Source organism: Coffea eugenioides, chromosome 3 (genome assembly GCF_003713205.1).
Source record: "Coffea eugenioides isolate CCC68of chromosome 3, Ceug_1.0, whole genome shotgun sequence".
NCBI lineage: Eukaryota > Viridiplantae > Streptophyta > Magnoliopsida > Gentianales > Rubiaceae > Coffea > Coffea eugenioides.
The window spans coordinates 23,405,539-23,424,086 of NC_040037.1; the positions used below are offsets into that span (position 1 = coordinate 23,405,539).

Consider the following 18,548-nt stretch of genomic DNA (forward strand, 5'->3'; position numbering starts at 1 on the left):
ATTTTTTCCTTTTTTCCTTTGAATTAGTTAAACATTTTAGTGTCAATTATGCTTCAAATTCCTCTTTATTCCTTACAAAAACATTAAAAGAATCATTTTATATATTTTACGCCACATTTCTCTGCATTTCAGATATTTTCAATTTTTCATTTAAATTTAGTGAAATATTTTAGTGCCAATTCCACTCCAAATCCCTCTGTATTTAGATTTCTTTACATTTCAGATTTTTCTTTTTTATTGTTTAAATTTAGTGAAATAATTTAGTGCCAATTCCACTCCAAATTTCTCTCTACTCCAATTTATTATTTGTTGTTTGTTTCTCTACATTAGTTTATATATTAATAATATAAATATGGTCTGAGATAATTCTATGTTAATATAAACGTGGTCTGATAAAAGATTCTGGAATAAATATAGACATGGTTTGGTGAAAAATTCTAAATTAAAATTTGCTCCAAATTGGTTTCCATCTGTGATTTTCCTCGTTTCCTTCTTTATTCAAATTTAGTTTAGTGTTTGAATAGCTATGATGCGATAAAAAAAGCCCAATATGAATCCTGCTTCAAAATTCCTTTTACATCTCTCGCGTTTAATCGTTTTAAGCCGGTATAGCTAACTTAGATTTTGTTCAATAGATTTATAATAATAATAATAATAATAATAAGGGCAAAAAATCTCAGCGGCCACTAAACTATTGGTCAGATCATGTTTTGGCCATCAAACTATTTTTCGTCAGTAATTGGCCACTAAACAACTTAATCAGTAAATTCGTGACCATTTAGTCGATAATTGCTCTTAATCTGTGAAATTAGCAGTACACGTGGCAAAGTGCTGGGTAATTTTATCCAAAAACTATGCGACCCTATCTCATAGATTAACTGCTAATTTGACAAATTAAGAGCAATTATCGACTAAATGGTCACGAATTTACTGATTAAGTTGTTTAGTGACCAATTATTGATCAAAAATAGTTTGATGGTCAAAACATGAACTGACCAATAGTTTAGTGGCCGCTGAGGTTTTTTACCCTAATAATAATAATAATAATAATAATAAAGCATGATATTAGCTATAAACGAACATCTAAGAGGTTTGGCATCAATTTTTTTTTCAATTACTCTTTATATATTAATAAAAATAGGGTTAAAAACAAAAAAACCCCTGTGGTATATCTAATACACAGAAAAGCCTCCCGTGGTTACAAAACATGCAAAACGATACCTCATGTTTGAACTAAATTGTAAACTAACAAAATTCATTAAATTTAACGGAATCCGGTAAGTTTAACGGTAAACTTAACAGAACCCGGTAAGTTTAACAGCCAAAACCGTCATTTTCGTTAACTTTAATGAATTCTGTTAGTTTACAATTTAGTTCAAAACATGAGGTGTCGTTTTGTATGTTTTGAAATCACGGGGGCTTTTTTGTGTATTAAGTATACCATTGAGAATTTTTGTTTAACCCATAAAAATATTATAATAAATGATTCCAAGATTAGACACTTATTTAATGCTTTTTGTGCACATCCATCTTTATTGTTCTTGTGAGGATCTCAAAATTTCATTAATTTTTGAAAATTAAAATCAAAATATTATTTAAATGTTGAAATTATTAAATAATATGTATTTATATTTAATAATGCGTATTTATATTAGTAATGATGTTTTCACTTATAAAAATGTTATATTTTAATTTACATGAATTTTTAAAAATTTATTTGACGGTTCGCGTTCGACTAAGCATTAGGGTAAATTTTTACGCACTGACGCGCAATGTAGCACTAAGTTGAAATGTAGGATATGTAGAGGTTATAAAAAAAATGTACAACTAAGTTGAGGATGTGTTAAATGGGTAATTCCTACCAGTAGATAAAATTCTCGCGCGTAAACGCGATTCAATTCAAAATTTTCCCACCGTTATTAGCATGCCCAAAAGTCAATTAGACTACTCCCTAGACTACCCCAATTTTCCTCCCATCTTGTCACCAGCTACCACCCTTTTCTTACCCCTCTAAACTTCCGCTCCTCTGCTGCAAGAAGAAGCAGAAACCGCTGCCTTCCAAGCTCCAACAGCCTCTCATCTTCAGCCACTCACACCCAGTCTTCAAGCTTCCATTTTTAGCTTCCACCTCCACTTCTTGCAGCTGTCCAGATCGAGCAAGAGGAAGGAGAGGATCGTTGTTGCTGCTGCTACTCTCGCTGCTCCTGCCGCTGCTACTACTGCTGGGTTGTTCGGACCAGGGTGAAGAAGAAAAACCAGCTTCCTATTTCTTCCTTCCACCAACCACAGAACCACCTCAAGCTCACCAAAAACCCCAGAACCCCAGCCCTCTTCATCTTCAGTCGCTGCTGTGCTGCTGCGGTGACTGGCCAGACCGAGAGGGAAACAGAGAGCAAGAGAGCCGGCTGATCCTCTATGGTTCTAGGAGCAACTTGAGGAACTAGACAATACATTTAGCTGGTAAACAACCCACTTGAAGGTAACAAACTCCAGCTTAGCACCTTAGCCAAAAATTTCAGATATTACAGCTTGTGGTTCATGAAATGTTAACTTGCGTTGGTGAAACTTGTTGGGTTGCTGAACCTCTAAGCTAATGATTGATGAAGCTAGAGGTGTTTTATGTGTTTATATGTGTGTTTTGTGGTGGGTAAATGTTTGGGAAATTTTAAGAATGAAAATGGAGAGCTGGCCGAAATGGGAAGGCAAAATTCCAGCTTGGTTACCGGTTGTTGTTTTGCAATTTTTACTTAGGTAATGAACTGGATTGCTTGTTGGGAGGTTAGACTAGTTAGTTGTGATTGTTATGGACTTAAAGTATGACTTATAAGTTGAAAATGGTTGAGCAAAAAGAGGAGAAAATTCTGCTCTGCTATAGCCGCACAAACAGGCTTGACTTTCTTCCATTGTTACCCGAATTCTTGAGCTGGATTTTGTGAAGTTATTGGGCTATTTAAATCATGTATATGTTCACCTATATGTGTAGAGTAGTTTTGGTGAAAATGCAGCTTTGGTACAATGGGAAATTTCATTGAAAAATCAAAGAGAAAAATGCCCTTTGAGCTACCCGAAAATTCTGGAAATTTTCCAGATTTTGGTCGAATTTTTGGGGGTTGATTTCGACAAATTTGTGAACTATTTGGGCTGTATACATGTTTACCAATATGTGTAGTATTGTTTGGGGGAAAATGTAGCTTTTGGGTAGTTGAAAAGTTTTGGACTAAATTGTCCCGAAAATGTTTTCTAGCATTAACCTTTGTTACTAGGTCCACTTCGAGTCAATAACCTTGAATTTTATTAGACCAAATGCCCTATTTCGAGAAATATGCCAAATCTGGAAATTTTCTTGAAACTCAAGTTTTTGCCAAATTTCTGGAAATTTTCTTGAAAACTCAAGTTTTTGCCTTCATAAAAAAAAAATCCTTGAACCAAGTTGGTCAATGGAATTTGGCAAACTTAAGGAGTTTCTATTTTATAGAAATTCCAACGACTAGTTTTAACTTGGTTATTGGAATATTTGACGAATTTAGCAAGTTTTTGGTTTTAAAGAAACCTCAAAATTTAATTTCACTCGAAATTTGTGGATTTCACTTTGAGAAAACGATTAATACTAGTTTGGGATTTTTGAGTGAAATTAAATGCTAGTTGACTCGAGTTAAATTCGCCAACTCAAAAGTGGAAATTTATGTGAATTATTTGTATGATTTTAGGAGTTGGTGAAGAGCACAATCTCGATCAAAGTTTGGAATTCTAGACTCTTCACTTGAGGTGAGTGTCTCTTGCATGAATCGTGTTTACTGCTAGTTGAACTACTTGTTAAAAGTACTTGCTAGAGATATCATGAAATGTTATATGCTATGTGATTGTGTGAAATATCACAAGTACAAGTGTTGCAATGTCGATTGGAGCGTGGTCTCGTCGACTAAATAAACCAAACGGATGCACGTACCACGCTCTATTAGAGTGGGAGGTACCTCTCTGCCGTCTTGGTAAAAGTGCTTGCAAAATTCGTGTTGGAGTCGGGCCCGAAAATAAGGGGGAAGTCGTTGCTAGGAGACAAGTAGAGTAGGAAATATTCTACATGGAGGTTAGGTAGTGAAAGTTGACGGAGTGTCAACTACTAAAAATTTCCTGATCAAGCGCGTGGACTTTGGCTCCTGAGAGCCCCGTATCCTTTTCTTGTCATGTTACTTCGATTTCCTAAATTGTTAATTGCTTACTTGTCCATTTGTACTTGTTAAATTGCCCTATGTGAATTGCATGTTTCGAGGCACCACTGAGCTATTGGCTCATCCCTTCCAATTTGTTTTCCTTGACAGGTTCTGAATTGCATGAAGTCTTGGAGAACTAGAAAAGAAATGTTATATTTTGAATGCCCACTTTTGTATTTGTACTTTGGGAAAACTTTAGTATCTTTTGGATGACTTTTGTGTCTTTGGGAAAATGTGAATCCTGTGGTGCTTCTGTGCCCTGGATTAGGAATTTTAAATTGTAAATAAAGTTGAATTTAAGTATTTTAAGTTCGACATTTTCTTTGATGCTTGAAATTGTACTTTTGGACAAGTAAGTTGAATGGTACGGTTTGTTTAAGTACTTGGCTTATGCGAGAAGTAAAGTTTATTTACGAATTATATTTGATGATGTTAGATGATTGAGTGAGTGAGTCCCAGCGAGAGTTGGGCAGGCGACTCGCCGAACCCTCTGGTTCGCCTTAGGGGGAGGTGGGGCCGCCACAGGTGGTATCAGAGCATTAGGTTAGAACGTATTTGGGAGAATTGTTAGGTATTTTATTCCTAGAAATAGGAATGAGATACTTAGATATATTTTAAGTGATAATTGATCAAGTTAATGGTGCTAAGGTTTAACTTTGAAAGTTTTGGCTGTTTTGTAGGTATGGAGAACCCTAATGGGAACGGACATGCTGCTAATGGTAACGGTCACGTGAATGGTCACGCGCCGCCTCTTAGGCCTATTTTTTATCAAGTTCAGGGTGGTGGAGCTCGTGTTCAGTACTCGCCCGCCACCAGGGTTCCTAGGTGTGACTGTAGGTTGACCTTCTCTTACCCCAACCGCTTGGTTCTGGCTATAGACGATGAGCGTCGCCAGTTGGTAAATTCCAACCTGGCCCTGATTCAGGACGTGGATGAGTTAGGTGCCATGGTGACTCATCTGCAGAATAGGGTAACAGAGCTGACTGGACGGGTGATAGAGGAGAGAGTTAGGGCTGAGGCAGACCGTGAGGAGCTGCAGAGAGCGAGGGACAGCCTGGCTAGGATGAGAGACATGGTTCGTGAGCGAGCCTCTGGGATACTAGCGGATGCTACCATGCTGGTGGATGAGGTGATGGACGAGGTCTTAGAGGTAGCTCCTAGTACTGAGGAGGATCCAGAGGAGGACCTGGAGGAGGATCCAGAAGAGGATCCTGATGAGGGGAATCCATCTGATGGTCCCGTTGAGGACTAGGCTTAGTTAAACCCTCTTTTGACTTGTAATCTGTAAACATTGGTTGGGATGGTGCTAACTCTTGGGCCATTGTATTTTTGTAACTGTATGGCTTGCTTTTGTGGTGATTGCACTTCTTTTGATTATGAATGACTGGTTGCACATTGTAGCATTTGGGCTATATTTTTGTAAAATCCCAACGAAATGCTAGTTGTGGTTATTTTTATTCAATGATCTTCATTTGGCATAATTTTCTGCTTTGTTTCTTAATTTTATGCAATTTTCCTGCGTTGCTCTTTAAATTTTGCGTAAATTTCTATATACTTACTTCTTGTTTTGCATTAGGCATAACTAGGTATGGATCCCCGTGGTAGAGGCCGAGGCCGAAATCGAGGCCGAGGTCGAGGGAGACGGGCTGAACCCCTTCGTGATCAAGGGGGCGATAGAGTATCGGAAGTGAACCAAAATCGGGGACCCGAGGGCGGGGGCGGAGATCAAATGGCCACCGCTATTAATAGGATAACCGAAGTGCTAGAACGTTTGACGGACCGTCAAGGTCCTGGACCAGTGCATCAACAACGTGGTGGGCAGTTAGATACTGAAGATAGAGCCTTGGAGAGGTTCCTAAAGTTTGGGCTGCCCAAGTTTCAAGGTGGGCCAGAGCCTGAAATAGCTGAGGGATGGTGGGAGAGAATATCTGATATTTTTGCCACCTTGGATTACACTGAGACGCGGAAGGTGACTTTTGCGTCATTTCAATTTGAGGGAACTGCACGGTCTTGGTGGAATCTAATTAAGGATAAGTGGGATAGAGACCGTACCCCTAGTACTTGGGCAAACTTCACCCGTGAGTTTAATGCCAAATTCCTTCCACCTCTAGTCCAAGAGAAAAGGGAGGACGACTTTATTAAGTGCAAACAAGGGGCCATGAGTGTAGCAGAGTATGAGACCCACTTCACTAAACTAGCCCGATATGCCCCTGACCTGATAGCCACTGAGCAGAGACGCATTAGGAGATTTGTGCAAGGGCTCAATGTGGAGATTCAAGAGGAGCTAGCAACTGCTCAAATTAACACGTATAGTGATGCCGTAGAGAAAGCTCAGAGGTTTGAGACGGCTAGAGCCCAATCTAAGTCATTCTTTGCTAGGAAAAGGAATGCCCCTAGTGGTAGCAGGGACCTAATTTCTACAAGTGCCCCACCGCCTAAGATGGGTAGAGGAACTGGGGTAGTGAATATCCCTCTTGCATCGAGAGGTGCTTTAACAAGGGGTGCTGGAGCTAGAGGCTCTGGGGCGAGAGGATCTGGAGTGAGAGAAAGTCAAAGTGGAAGGGGACCCCCTAGGAGTGCTCCACAAGGTGTACAAGTGTCAACCCCTCAGATAACCTGTGGTTACTGTGGAAAAGCCAATCATACTGCAAATGAGTGCTGGAGAAAGGAGGGCAAGTGCCTCAGGTGTGGGAGTGCTGAGCACCAAATTGCTAATTGTCCTAAGATTTTCGATAATGAGGGAAGCCAAGGAGATGCCACAAGTTCTAGGCAAACTGCTTCTGGAGGGAGTCGGCCAAAGGTCCCGGCCAGGGTTTGTGCCCTAGATAGTCAACCTGTACCTGACCCTTCGGAGGTAGTCGAAGGTACACTTCCAATCTTTCATCGATTAGCTAAGGTTTTAATTGATCCCGGTGCGACTCATTCGTTTGTTAATCCTGCTTTTATGTGTGGAATTGATGTAAAGCCTGTACGATTACCCTATGATTTGGAAGTTAGGACTCCTACGGGTAATAAGAGCATGCTCACTAGTTTAGTGTATAAGGAGTGTGAATTTTGGGTTGGAGAGCAAAAAATGCTAGTTGACTTGGTGAGTTTGGACCTTAAGGGGTATGATGTGATTATAGGAATGGACTTTTTGTCTTACCACCATGCTAAGCTAGATTGTAGAGTTAAAGTGGTGGAATTTTGCATCCCAGGCAAGGCAACTCTCAAGCTAGATGTAAGGGGTAGATTAGCTTCGTCTGCTTTGATTTCAGGGATTCGAGCTAGGAAAATGCTTCACAAGGGAACCCAGGGTTTCTTAGCTTTATTAATCAACGCCCCTAGTGACCAAGTGAAATTAGAAGATGTGCCAATCGTGCGAGATTTTTCCGATGTCTTCCCTGAAGAATTAACATCTTTACCACCTGAAAGGGAGATAGAATTTAAGATTGATTTGGTACCAGGAGTAGCCCCAATTTCTAAGACTCCTTATAGAATGGCTCCTGCAGAATTGAAAGAATTAAAGATCCAGTTGCAGGACCTACTAGAAAGAGGTTTTATTAAGGAAAGTGACTCACCGTGGGGAGCTCCAGTTTTGTTTGTAAAGAAAAAGGACGGGAGTTTGAGATTGTGCATTGACTATCGAGATTTGAATGAGATGACTATTAAGAATAAATACCCTTTGCCCTTGATTGATGGATTATTTGACCAATTGCAAGGATCGGTGGTGTACTCTAAGTTAGATTTGAGACAAGGATACTATCAATTGAGAATTAAAAAGGAAGACATACCTAAGACTGCTTTTAATTCTAGATATGGGCACTTTGAGTTTGCGGTAATGCCCTTTGGGTTAACCAATGCCCCAGCTGCTTTCATGGATCTAATGCAGAGAATCTTTAAGAAATATCTGGACCAATTTGTGGTGGTATTCATAGATGATATTCTAGTATATTCTAAGACCCGAGAGGATCACGCCAAGCACCTGGAGATAGTTTTACAAGTGTTGAGGGAACACAAGCTTTACGCTAAGTTCAGTAAGTGTGAATTTTGGCTGGAAGAAATTTCTTTTCTGGGTCATAGAATTTCTAAGAATGGAATTGTAGTGGATCCAACTAAAGTGGAGGCAGTTACTTTGTGGAAACAACCAGAGAATCCAACTGAAATTAGAAGTTTCTTGGGATTGGCAGGTTATTACCGTCGTTTTATAAAAGATTTCTCGAAAATTGCTGGGCCAATGACGGAGTTAACTAAGAAAAATCATAAGTTCATTTGGAGCCCTAAATGTGAAGCGAGCTTTCAAGAATTGAAGAGGCGATTGACTACGGCTCCAGTGTTAATCCTACCTGAGGGAGTTGATGGGTATGTAGTATATTCCGATGCTTCTAAAGAAGGGTTAGGCTATGTTCTAACGCAAAAGGGAAAAGTTGTGGCCTATGCTTCTAGGAAATTAAAACCTCATGAGATGAATTACCCGACCCATGACCTAGAGTTGGCTGCTATTATTTTTGCTTTGAAGAAGTGGAGACATTACTTGTATGGGGTAACATTTGAGGTATTCACAGACCATAAGAGCCTTAAGTATCTGTTTTCACAAAAGGAGTTGAACTTGCGACTGAGGCGTTGTGTAGAATTTCTTGAGGATTATGATTGTTCAATCAATTATCACCCTGGGAAAGCAAATGTGGTTGCAGATGCACTAAGTAGGAGAGCTCAAGTAGCAGGTCTAATGGTGAGAGAATGGGATATGTTAAAAGAAGCGAGTGGTTGGAATCCTCGTTTAGAAAAGTTAAAAATCTTGTTTGGAAATCTATCCTTAAAATCTCCTTTGTTAGAAAGAATTAAGGAGGCTCAAGGGAAGGATCCGGTAGTACAAGGTTATTTGGAGAAAGTGAGAAGGGGGGAAACCCTAGATTTTAAGCTAGGACCTGAAGGCATTTTGAGATTTAGGGATCGAATAGTAGTACCTAGTGAAGAGGGTTTGAAAAGAGAAATTCTAGAGGAGTCACAACAGTCCAAGTATACTATTCACCCTGGAGTTAACAAGATGTATCAGGATGTGAAAGGGCTTTATTGGTGGGATGGCTTAAAAAGGGATGTGGCGAAATTTGTACAGACTTGCCTAGTGTTTCAGCAGGTTAAGGCAGAACATCAAAAGTCTTCTGGTTTGTTACAACCTTTAGAAATCCCTGAGTGGAAATGGGAGTATATTACCATGGATTTTGTGACGGGTTTACCTAGAAGTCAAAGGGGACATGATGCGGTTTGGGTGATAGTGGATAGGCTTACTAAATCTGCACATTTCCTACCTGTGAAAATGAGTTACTCTTTAGAGAAACTAGCCAAGTTGTACACAGAAGAAATTATGAGATTGCATGGGATTCCTGTAAGTATAGTCTCCGATCGAGATCCTAGATTCGTTTCCCGCTTTTGGCAGAAATTTCATGAGACTTTGGGGACTAAGTTGAAGTTGAGCACTGCATATCATCCACAAACAGATGGACAGTCAGAGAGAACCATACAAACCCTAGAGGACATGTTAAGATCCTGTATATTAGATTTCGGAGGGAGTTGGAGCCAATACATGACGTTGGCAGAGTTTGCTTATAATAACAGTTATCAGGTTTCAATCCAAATGGCACCATATGAGGTGCTTTATGGTAGAAGGTGTCGATCCCCTATTCATTGGGATGAAGTAGGAGAGAAGAGGACTTTAGACCCGACAGCTATTCCATGGATCGAAAAAGCTTATGAGAAAGTTAAACTGGTTAAGGAGAGACGTCAAACTGCTCAAAGTGGGCAAAAGAGTTACGCAGATCACCGAAGAAAAGACTTAGAATTTGAAGTAGGAGACAAAATCTTTCTAAGAGTGAAACCTATGAAAGGAGGGGTAGTGTCCAAGAAGGGAAAGAAATTAAAGCCGAGGTACATTGGACCCTTTGAAGTTCTTAAACGAGTTGGAAAAGTGGCTTATCAGCTGGATTTACCTTCTAGCATGAGCAGGATTTATAATGTCTTCCACGTATCTATACTCAAGAAATATCATCCCGACCCAAGTCATGTGATTCAATTAGATGAAGTTGAAGTAGACGAGTCTTTGACCTATGAGGAGCGACCAGTTAAGATTTTGGACCGAGAATTTAAAGAATTGAGAAATAAGAAAATTGCCTTAGTCAAAGTTTTGTGGAGAAATCACGATGTCGAGGAGGCAACTTGGGAGGTAGCGAAGGACATGAAGGACCAATACCCAGAGTTATTCACTTGAACAGGTAAGAATTTTGAGGACAAAATTCTTTTAAGGGGGGAAAGATGTGAGGATCTCAAAATTTCATTAATTTTTGAAAATTAAAATCAAAATATTATTTAAATGTTGAAATTATTAAATAATATGTATTTATATTTAATAATGCGTATTTATATTAGTAATGATGTTTTCACTTATAAAAATGTTATATTTTAATTTACATGAATTTTTAAAAATTTATTTGACGGTTCGCGTTCGACTAAGCATTAGGGTAAATTTTTACGCACTGACGCGCAATGTAGCACTAAGTTGAAATGTAGGATATGTAGAGGTTATAAAAAAAATGTACAACTAAGTTGAGGATGTGTTAAATGGGTAATTCCTACCAGTAGATAAAATTCTCGCGCGTAAACGCGATTCAATTCAAAATTTTCCCACCGTTATTAGCATGCCCAAAAGTCAATTAGACTACTCCCTAGACTACCCCAATTTTCCTCCCATCTTGTCACCAGCTACCACCCTTTTCTTACCCCTCTAAACTTCCGCTCCTCTGCTGCAAGAAGAAGCAGAAACCGCTGCCTTCCAAGCTCCAACAGCCTCTCATCTTCAGCCACTCACACCCAGTCTTCAAGCTTCCATTTTTAGCTTCCACCTCCACTTCTTGCAGCTGTCCAGATCGAGCAAGAGGAAGGAGAGGATCGTTGTTGCTGCTGCTACTCTCGCTGCTCCTGCCGCTGCTACTACTGCTGGGTTGTTCGGACCAGGGTGAAGAAGAAAAACCAGCTTCCTATTTCTTCCTTCCACCAACCACAGAACCACCTCAAGCTCACCAAAAACCCCAGAACCCCAGCCCTCTTCATCTTCAGTCGCTGCTGTGCTGCTGCGGTGACTGGCCAGACCGAGAGGGAAACAGAGAGCAAGAGAGCCGGCTGATCCTCTATGGTTCTAGGAGCAACTTGAGGAACTAGACAATACATTTAGCTGGTAAACAACCCACTTGAAGGTAACAAACTCCAGCTTAGCACCTTAGCCAAAAATTTCAGATATTACAGCTTGTGGTTCATGAAATGTTAACTTGCGTTGGTGAAACTTGTTGGGTTGCTGAACCTCTAAGCTAATGATTGATGAAGCTAGAGGTGTTTTATGTGTTTATATGTGTGTTTTGTGGTGGGTAATGTAAGTCCCAAAGACAACCAAGAGGGGGGGTGAATTGGGTTGATTAAATCTTAACCAAATTTTTATGCACTTTTTCTTTAATAAAAATTTACCTTCTTTCTAGTAATGATCAACCAAGTAGATTAGAAGACAAGAGCAATATTGATCAGAAACACAAGTATAGACAAGCAATGAGAATTTTATTAAACAGAAAAGTAAATTAGGGAATCAAACCAAGTGTCTACCAAGCTATCCTCAAACTTGAAGACCACACACTAGGAAGAGCAAACTTTTCTTAGATGGAAGAAGATCAACTAGATGTACAATGGAGGGAGCATTCCTCCTTGCCCTAAAGCTCACTTAGTCAAGCTAAGAAGTTTTACAATCACTCAGAAAACCCTCAACAAAGCTACACTAAAGATCCTTTCAGTCACAAAAGAAATGCTCACCAGAAATTCACACCACTTTAAAAACAATCTTGCTTTGGAGACTATTTTCTAGCTAAAATATCTCTTGAGATCTTGTAAACAAAGTGTGCAAAAGTTCTTCCTTCGTTCAGAACAGTTTGTTTTTAAAGGGGAACAGAAATGGGCTTCATTAAAGCTTCCAACGGATAGAAGGCAGATGAAGGGTCAGCTAGCCGTTGGGGCTTTCGGACGTCCGACGATCAAATCATCGTCCGAACCAATCGTCCGAAAACAGCCAAGTTGAAGTTCGGACGTCCGATGAGTTTTTGTCGTCCGACAGCACAGCGTCCGATCGTAGGCCGAGAGCTAGCAAGTTATCTTGAAATTTTTCGGACGTCCGATCTGGTTGATATGCGTCCGAGGTGTGCGTCCGATCCTTCCGGACGTCCGATGCTTCCTTATGAGCGTCCGACAGAGCTTCCTTCCTGATGTTCTTTATCCTTTCGGACGTCCGACAGATTCCTTTCGGCCGTCCGACATGAGTGTCCTGTTTTTGCTTCTTCTTTTGGTTGATTTGCATTTCATGACATTTTAGTACCTGATTCTTTGATAGGCAAAAACACTTATATTTGAAGAAGGTTAGATAGATATTTTCAAAGAACTTTTTGTGATCATCAAACCAGAATAAAAATTCTCCCCCTTTTTTTGATGATGACAAAACAAAAGTTTGAAATGAAATTTTTTTGAATTGCAAATGAAAACTCCCCTTTCAAAATAACAAGAACTCCCCCTGTCTTAGTGAATCACAAAATTTGAAAATTTTGAAAAACTCCCCCTCACAAGGCTGCCCATCCGAGTTAAACAATTATGCATATCAGCCAATCCAAATTTGCCAATCCAAATTTAAACAATCAATCCAACATATCCTAACATCACCAATCATCAATCATGGCAACATCACCAATCATCAATCATCACTCAATCCAATCATACCATCTCCCCCTTTTTGTCATCACAAACGGGCAACCAATCACATCAACACATTAAAACTTAGACCATCAATCAGAATAGACAATCCACAAATTCATTACATTCACATAAGCAGAATAGACAATCATTCATCAAAATATTCAGACATCCATCAAAACAGTACTTAAACATCTAAAACGAAACTTAAAATATCCATTACATTACATATTCATTGTTGAATACCACAAAAACATAAAAGAGACAAACAAAATGCAAATGTCCTAAATGATGAACTAAGTGGATCCAGGTGTCCTCCGAGAGAGCTGATATTGATCAAGATCCTCCTCTTCAGTTTCTTCATCATTTTCAGCAGCCTCTTCAACTGGTGCCTTGCCTTTATCTGATGTAGAGGTGCCATGAGGAGTCACAGGGGTTGAAGAACCAGGATCCGGAATTGATGAATTTGGATCAGTGGGGTGTGACTCTTTGTCATGGGAAACTTCCTCAACAACAGGGGGGGGAAACAGGAGGTTCTTTTTGTCTAGGAAGGCAGTTTGTTGCTCAGAGGACATAGTGAGCATTAGACCATGTTCTAGAAGAAGAACATGCTGTTTGAGTTCACGAAGGAGCTCAATTACTTCATCACTGGAAGAGGAAGATGCCTTAGAGGCAGATTTCCTAGGATGAATGGGAGTGAGTGGAATAGATGAAGGATCATGTGCAGCCTTAGACCTAAGTTCACTAGATGATGCACCCTTATAAGCCCACAGATTATCTTTAAAAACAAGATTTTTCCTTTCAAAATACCCTTTTGTAAAGGCATAAGAAGATGCTTCTTTAGGACAAACACCTAGAATATGGACTTTGTAAAACTCAAAAATCTTTTGAAGAAACTTTCCATAAGATAATTTTCTGCGAGAATCAGTGGCATAGCGAAGTAAAAACTTGCACATGACAAAACCAAAATCAATACGAATTTTTTCTTGAAAACAATAAAAGAGGTACAACTCCATTTTGTTTGCATCAGTTCTATGGCCATCAGTAGGCACAAGCAGGTTTGAAATGATAGAAAAAGCAATTAAATTCACAGGGGCCAGATCATTCAATTTAGCATCAGCAGGTGAGGAAAAACTTCTTTTGAAATAGGTTAACATTTTTGTCCCATCAAAATGATTTGCCGCAGTCGGGAGCTCTTCATAGGAAAAGAAATTAGCAATCTTATCTTTGCATAAACGTTCAATGGTAGTATTTAAAATGGAGTTCACAATTTCAGAGTCAAAGATTAAGTCTACCCCATTAACCCTGAAAAATATTTCAGTTTGGTCAGAACCTTTCCTAAGATTGGCAAAAAATTGATGCAACATATCAGGATAGTAGACATTTGGCATAGAAATAAGATGTGACCATTTCTGGAAAGCAAATAGACTCAGAATGGATTCTAAACCTATGGAGCGAAATTCAGAGGGGTTTACAGTTCTTTGAGGGATGACACCCTTCTGGGATATCCAGGAGTATTTGTCTTTCGCAGCATCATCAAAGAATGTAGGAGGAGGGGCTGATTTTGGAGGCGGTTGAGAAGATGTCCCTTGTCCAGATTCAGGCTGAGAGGAGGGTTGTGGTGTAGGCCGTGACATTTGACCCTTGATAGCTCCTCTTTTGAAGCGTTTGGATGTCCGTTTGACAGTGGGAAGACTCTCATCCTCATCCCTGAGTGGATGCTTGCGTCCGGCAGTAACTTTTCCTCCCCTTAGATTCACCATTGTGCGAAATGTATGGAATGATAGATGCAAATGATACACACAGTAGTAGGAAAGTGAATCGCACAAAAATTTTGGAACAAAAAAGCCTTGTAGAAGATTTGACAGAGCGGTTATGAAAAGATAGGGTTTTGAAGAAAATTTGGGAATGTGCGAAGTGATAGATGATTCTGTGAAATGATCAGGAATAATGACTCGCAATTGATCAGGAACTGTTTTGGTTGAGTCAATTTTGGAATGGGGGCTTCAGAACGATATGAATTTGAGAGTGAGAGACAAGAGGGTTTTCGTCCGAGAGGAAATAAAATGGGAAGAGTCTGAAGCAAATGAGGAAGAAAGTTGTTTTAAAAAATGAGCCGTTGCACTGTCGGACGGCCGAACGAAGTTGTGCGTCCGACAGTTGCGTCCGAACAGGCGCAATTCTGGAAAATGGCTGAAGAACATCATCGGACGTCCGTTCATCTTCTTTCGGACGTCCGAAGACTTTGAGAAATTTTAGGATGATTTTTCGATTATTCCTAATTTTGATCTTAGATGAATGAACTGATCTAATGGCAGAGCTTTGGTAAAAATATCAGCAAATTGATCTTTAGAACAAACATAATTTACACATATGTCACCTTTTTGAACAAGATCACGAATAAAGTGATGCTTTATATCTATGTGCTTTGTCCTAGAATGATGAATAGGATTTTTGGTCAAATTTATAGCACTAGTATTATCACAAAACACAGGCATGCAGTCATACAACAATCCAAAATCATTCAAAGTGTGCTTCATCCATAAAAGTTGAGCACAACATGCACTAGCGGCAATATATTCCGCTTCGGTTGTAGACAAAGATATTGCATTTTGCTTTTTGCTAAACCAAGAGACTAAACAATTTCCAAGAAAATGACAAGTTCCACTAGTACTCTTTCTATCCACACGACAACCTCCAAAATCAGCATCCGAATAACCATATAGTGCAAACTCATTAGATCTAGCATACCAAAGACCATAGTCTAATGTACCTTTCAAATACCTAAAAATCCTTTTTACAGCATTCAAATGTGATTCTTTTGGACAAGATTGAAATCTAGCACACAAGCAAACAGCAAACATAATATCAGGTCTACTTGCGGTTAAATAGAGTAGGCTTACGATCATACCTCTATAATGCTTTTCATCCACATGATTACCTTCTTCATCTTTGTCAAGCTTTGTAGAAGTGCACATTGGAGTTCCAACTTGCTTTGAGTCCTCCATGCCAAACCTTTTCAGCAATTCCTTGGTATATTTTGCTTGATTTATAAAAATTCCCTCAAGCGCTTGATGTATTTGAAGTCCAAGGAAGAAATTTAATTCTCCCATCATACTCATTTCAAATTCATTTTGCATAGTGGTGGAAAACTCCTTGCATAGATACTCATTAGTAGCACCAAAAATAATATCATCAACATATATTTGCACAATAAGAAGGTCATTCAACACATGCTTTGTGACAGCCCCACCTTCCCCTAAGGCGAACCAAAGAGGTTAGCGGACTGCCTGCCCAGCTCTCGCCAGGACTAACGGTGCAGTATAAAGCGATCTATCACGTTTGAAACTTATAACGCGCGCAACAAGGCAAAAGGGCAAAATATCCCAAAATAAAAGAAACGAACTCCAGAGTCGGCCATGAATAGTAACCGACCCGTCCGAAACCCAACCAAGCATCGAAAAACATATACAACATAACATTAGCCATTTCAAGCCACAACGGCAAGCCAAAACCATTCACTAAGGAAGTACACATTCGATTTGCCTATCAAGTACACATTCGATTTGCCTATCAAAAGGAAATGAACCCGTTATACATTAGGGTTTCACTTCAAGAGCAATACAAAAGACATTTACATGCTCAATTCGGCAATTGACTATCCAATCCATTCTCAAAAGTAATTATCACCCTGTAAGGAAAACAAATAACACGGAATGAGCTAAAGCCCAGTGGTATACCACCCAATAAGCAATCAAAGTCATATAAGAATGAACTTTCATTTAAAGTGCACAAATAAGCAATGAAGTAAAACGGTAAAAGGATACGGTCGGCTCTCAAGAGCCCGTTTCCACGCTTGAAATCTTGAACCAACCTCATTGACTCTCCGTCAATGTTATAAAACCAAACCGTAGACAACTCTTTACTTCCATTCCTTCCACCAACATACCCCAACCGGGCCCGCACTCCATTTCAGTAGCTTTTGGTAAGACTCGAGTTTACCGGAACCAAGGGTCTCATTACCACAAGGTTCCCCAGTACAGTCCCCGTGGCAATTCAATCGTCACGACCAAGCCCTCGCCGGCTCGATCCAATTGACTACCAAACGGGGTTGAGCTCAGTAATGCAGTATGGCCGTTGGACATCATCCAAACGACAACAATTCAGTTTCCATGAAATGGAATGCGCCAACCAATATATCAAGTTCAGTAATGCAATAAAGCGGTAACCAATCAGTGACAATATCAAAAGAGGTGAGGGCGGTCAAGTACACCCTCACCTTGATCAATTTCAATATCCAAGTAAGCCATTAAGGCATCACATAACATTTAACAAGCCACATAGTAATCCATCAAGTGAGTAGTATACTCACCAAGCAAGTAAGTGGTATTTCATGTACCACGATCACCAAGCCGTCGAGCACTACCTTCAAGCCCTAGAACATGGAACACATACAATGAGACTCGAGAACGAGTCACCAAACAATGCTAAACACAACCCCAATAGGGTTTCACATGCATAAGTAGGCATGATAGAAACCAGAAATTAAGATATGGCCTTAACTTAAGCCTCGATAGAAAAACCGTGTTTGATCTTATAATGCGGTAATGGCGTCAAATTCCCTACGGTTATCGGTTGGGGGTGTAAGACCCACCATTTCGAAGCTATGAAACAGGGCTACAACAATGTAGAAGGGCACTCAATCCAGTTCCTAGCTTAACTAGGTCAAACTTGCAAAATACTAAACCAGAAATACCAAAACAGGTTTGCAAATCACCAAAAACTGTAATCAGTATATCTCAGTCCATACAAGTCCAATTGCCGAAATTCCAAAGGCATATGTTAGCTAAGACATCTAGCTACATTTCATCAGAAGACACCAACTCGAAAATCCAAACCAAAACCAGTCAAAATGGCCAATTACTAACGCAGTTTTCGCATTCTGTCCAAAGCAGAACAGCTACAGTAATTTCGTCATAACTCACTCCACACTAATCCAAATGCCCTGAAATTTTACAGGCATCTCCATCACATCAATACCTACAACTTTAATGTTTTGAGAAAAGTCAAATTCGGCCTCTAAACCTATGATCAAAAACCGGACAGAATTGGGGAATTAAGAACCCTAACTTTTCAATTTCACACCAAATCCAAAATTGATTGCATTTAACCACATTTCACATCCACTAGAGCCATTATAGTCCATTGCCAATCATCACAAACAACCACACCATCATAATCCAATTAAACCAGAAAAATCATCATAAAATGGAAAACTTCACCAAATCAATTCCAACCAAGATAAAACCAGAAATTTCAGCACTCTTATCACTAGTAAGCACAACATAAGCATCATTAGGTGTAGTAGGGTGTTTCAAGCTTCACTTACCAAGAACCAAGAGAGAGAGGGATGTTGAACACCTTAGTCCTTCAAACAAAGTTCACCAAACAACTAACTAGCACTAGAAGGAAAGTTTTTATGGAGTAGAACTAACTTAAGCACTTGATTTGGTGGATTTTGGATCAATTGGAAGCTTGAAAAATGATGAAGTTCTTCTCCTTCTTGAGCTTGGGATGGCCGGCCAACAC

The 18,548-nt window shown here is 39.6% G+C and overlaps 1 long non-coding RNA gene across 1 annotated transcript; it reads left to right on the forward strand.

Annotated features, from left to right (window-relative positions):
• Window positions 1-2,460: 2,460 nt before the first annotated feature.
• Window positions 2,461-4,488, forward strand: LOC113764515. Its single transcript, XR_003467636.1, has 3 exons — window positions 2,461-2,479; window positions 3,708-3,765; window positions 4,317-4,488. It is a non-coding gene; the product is annotated as an uncharacterized LOC113764515 (long non-coding RNA).
• Window positions 4,489-18,548: the final 14,060 nt, after the last annotated feature.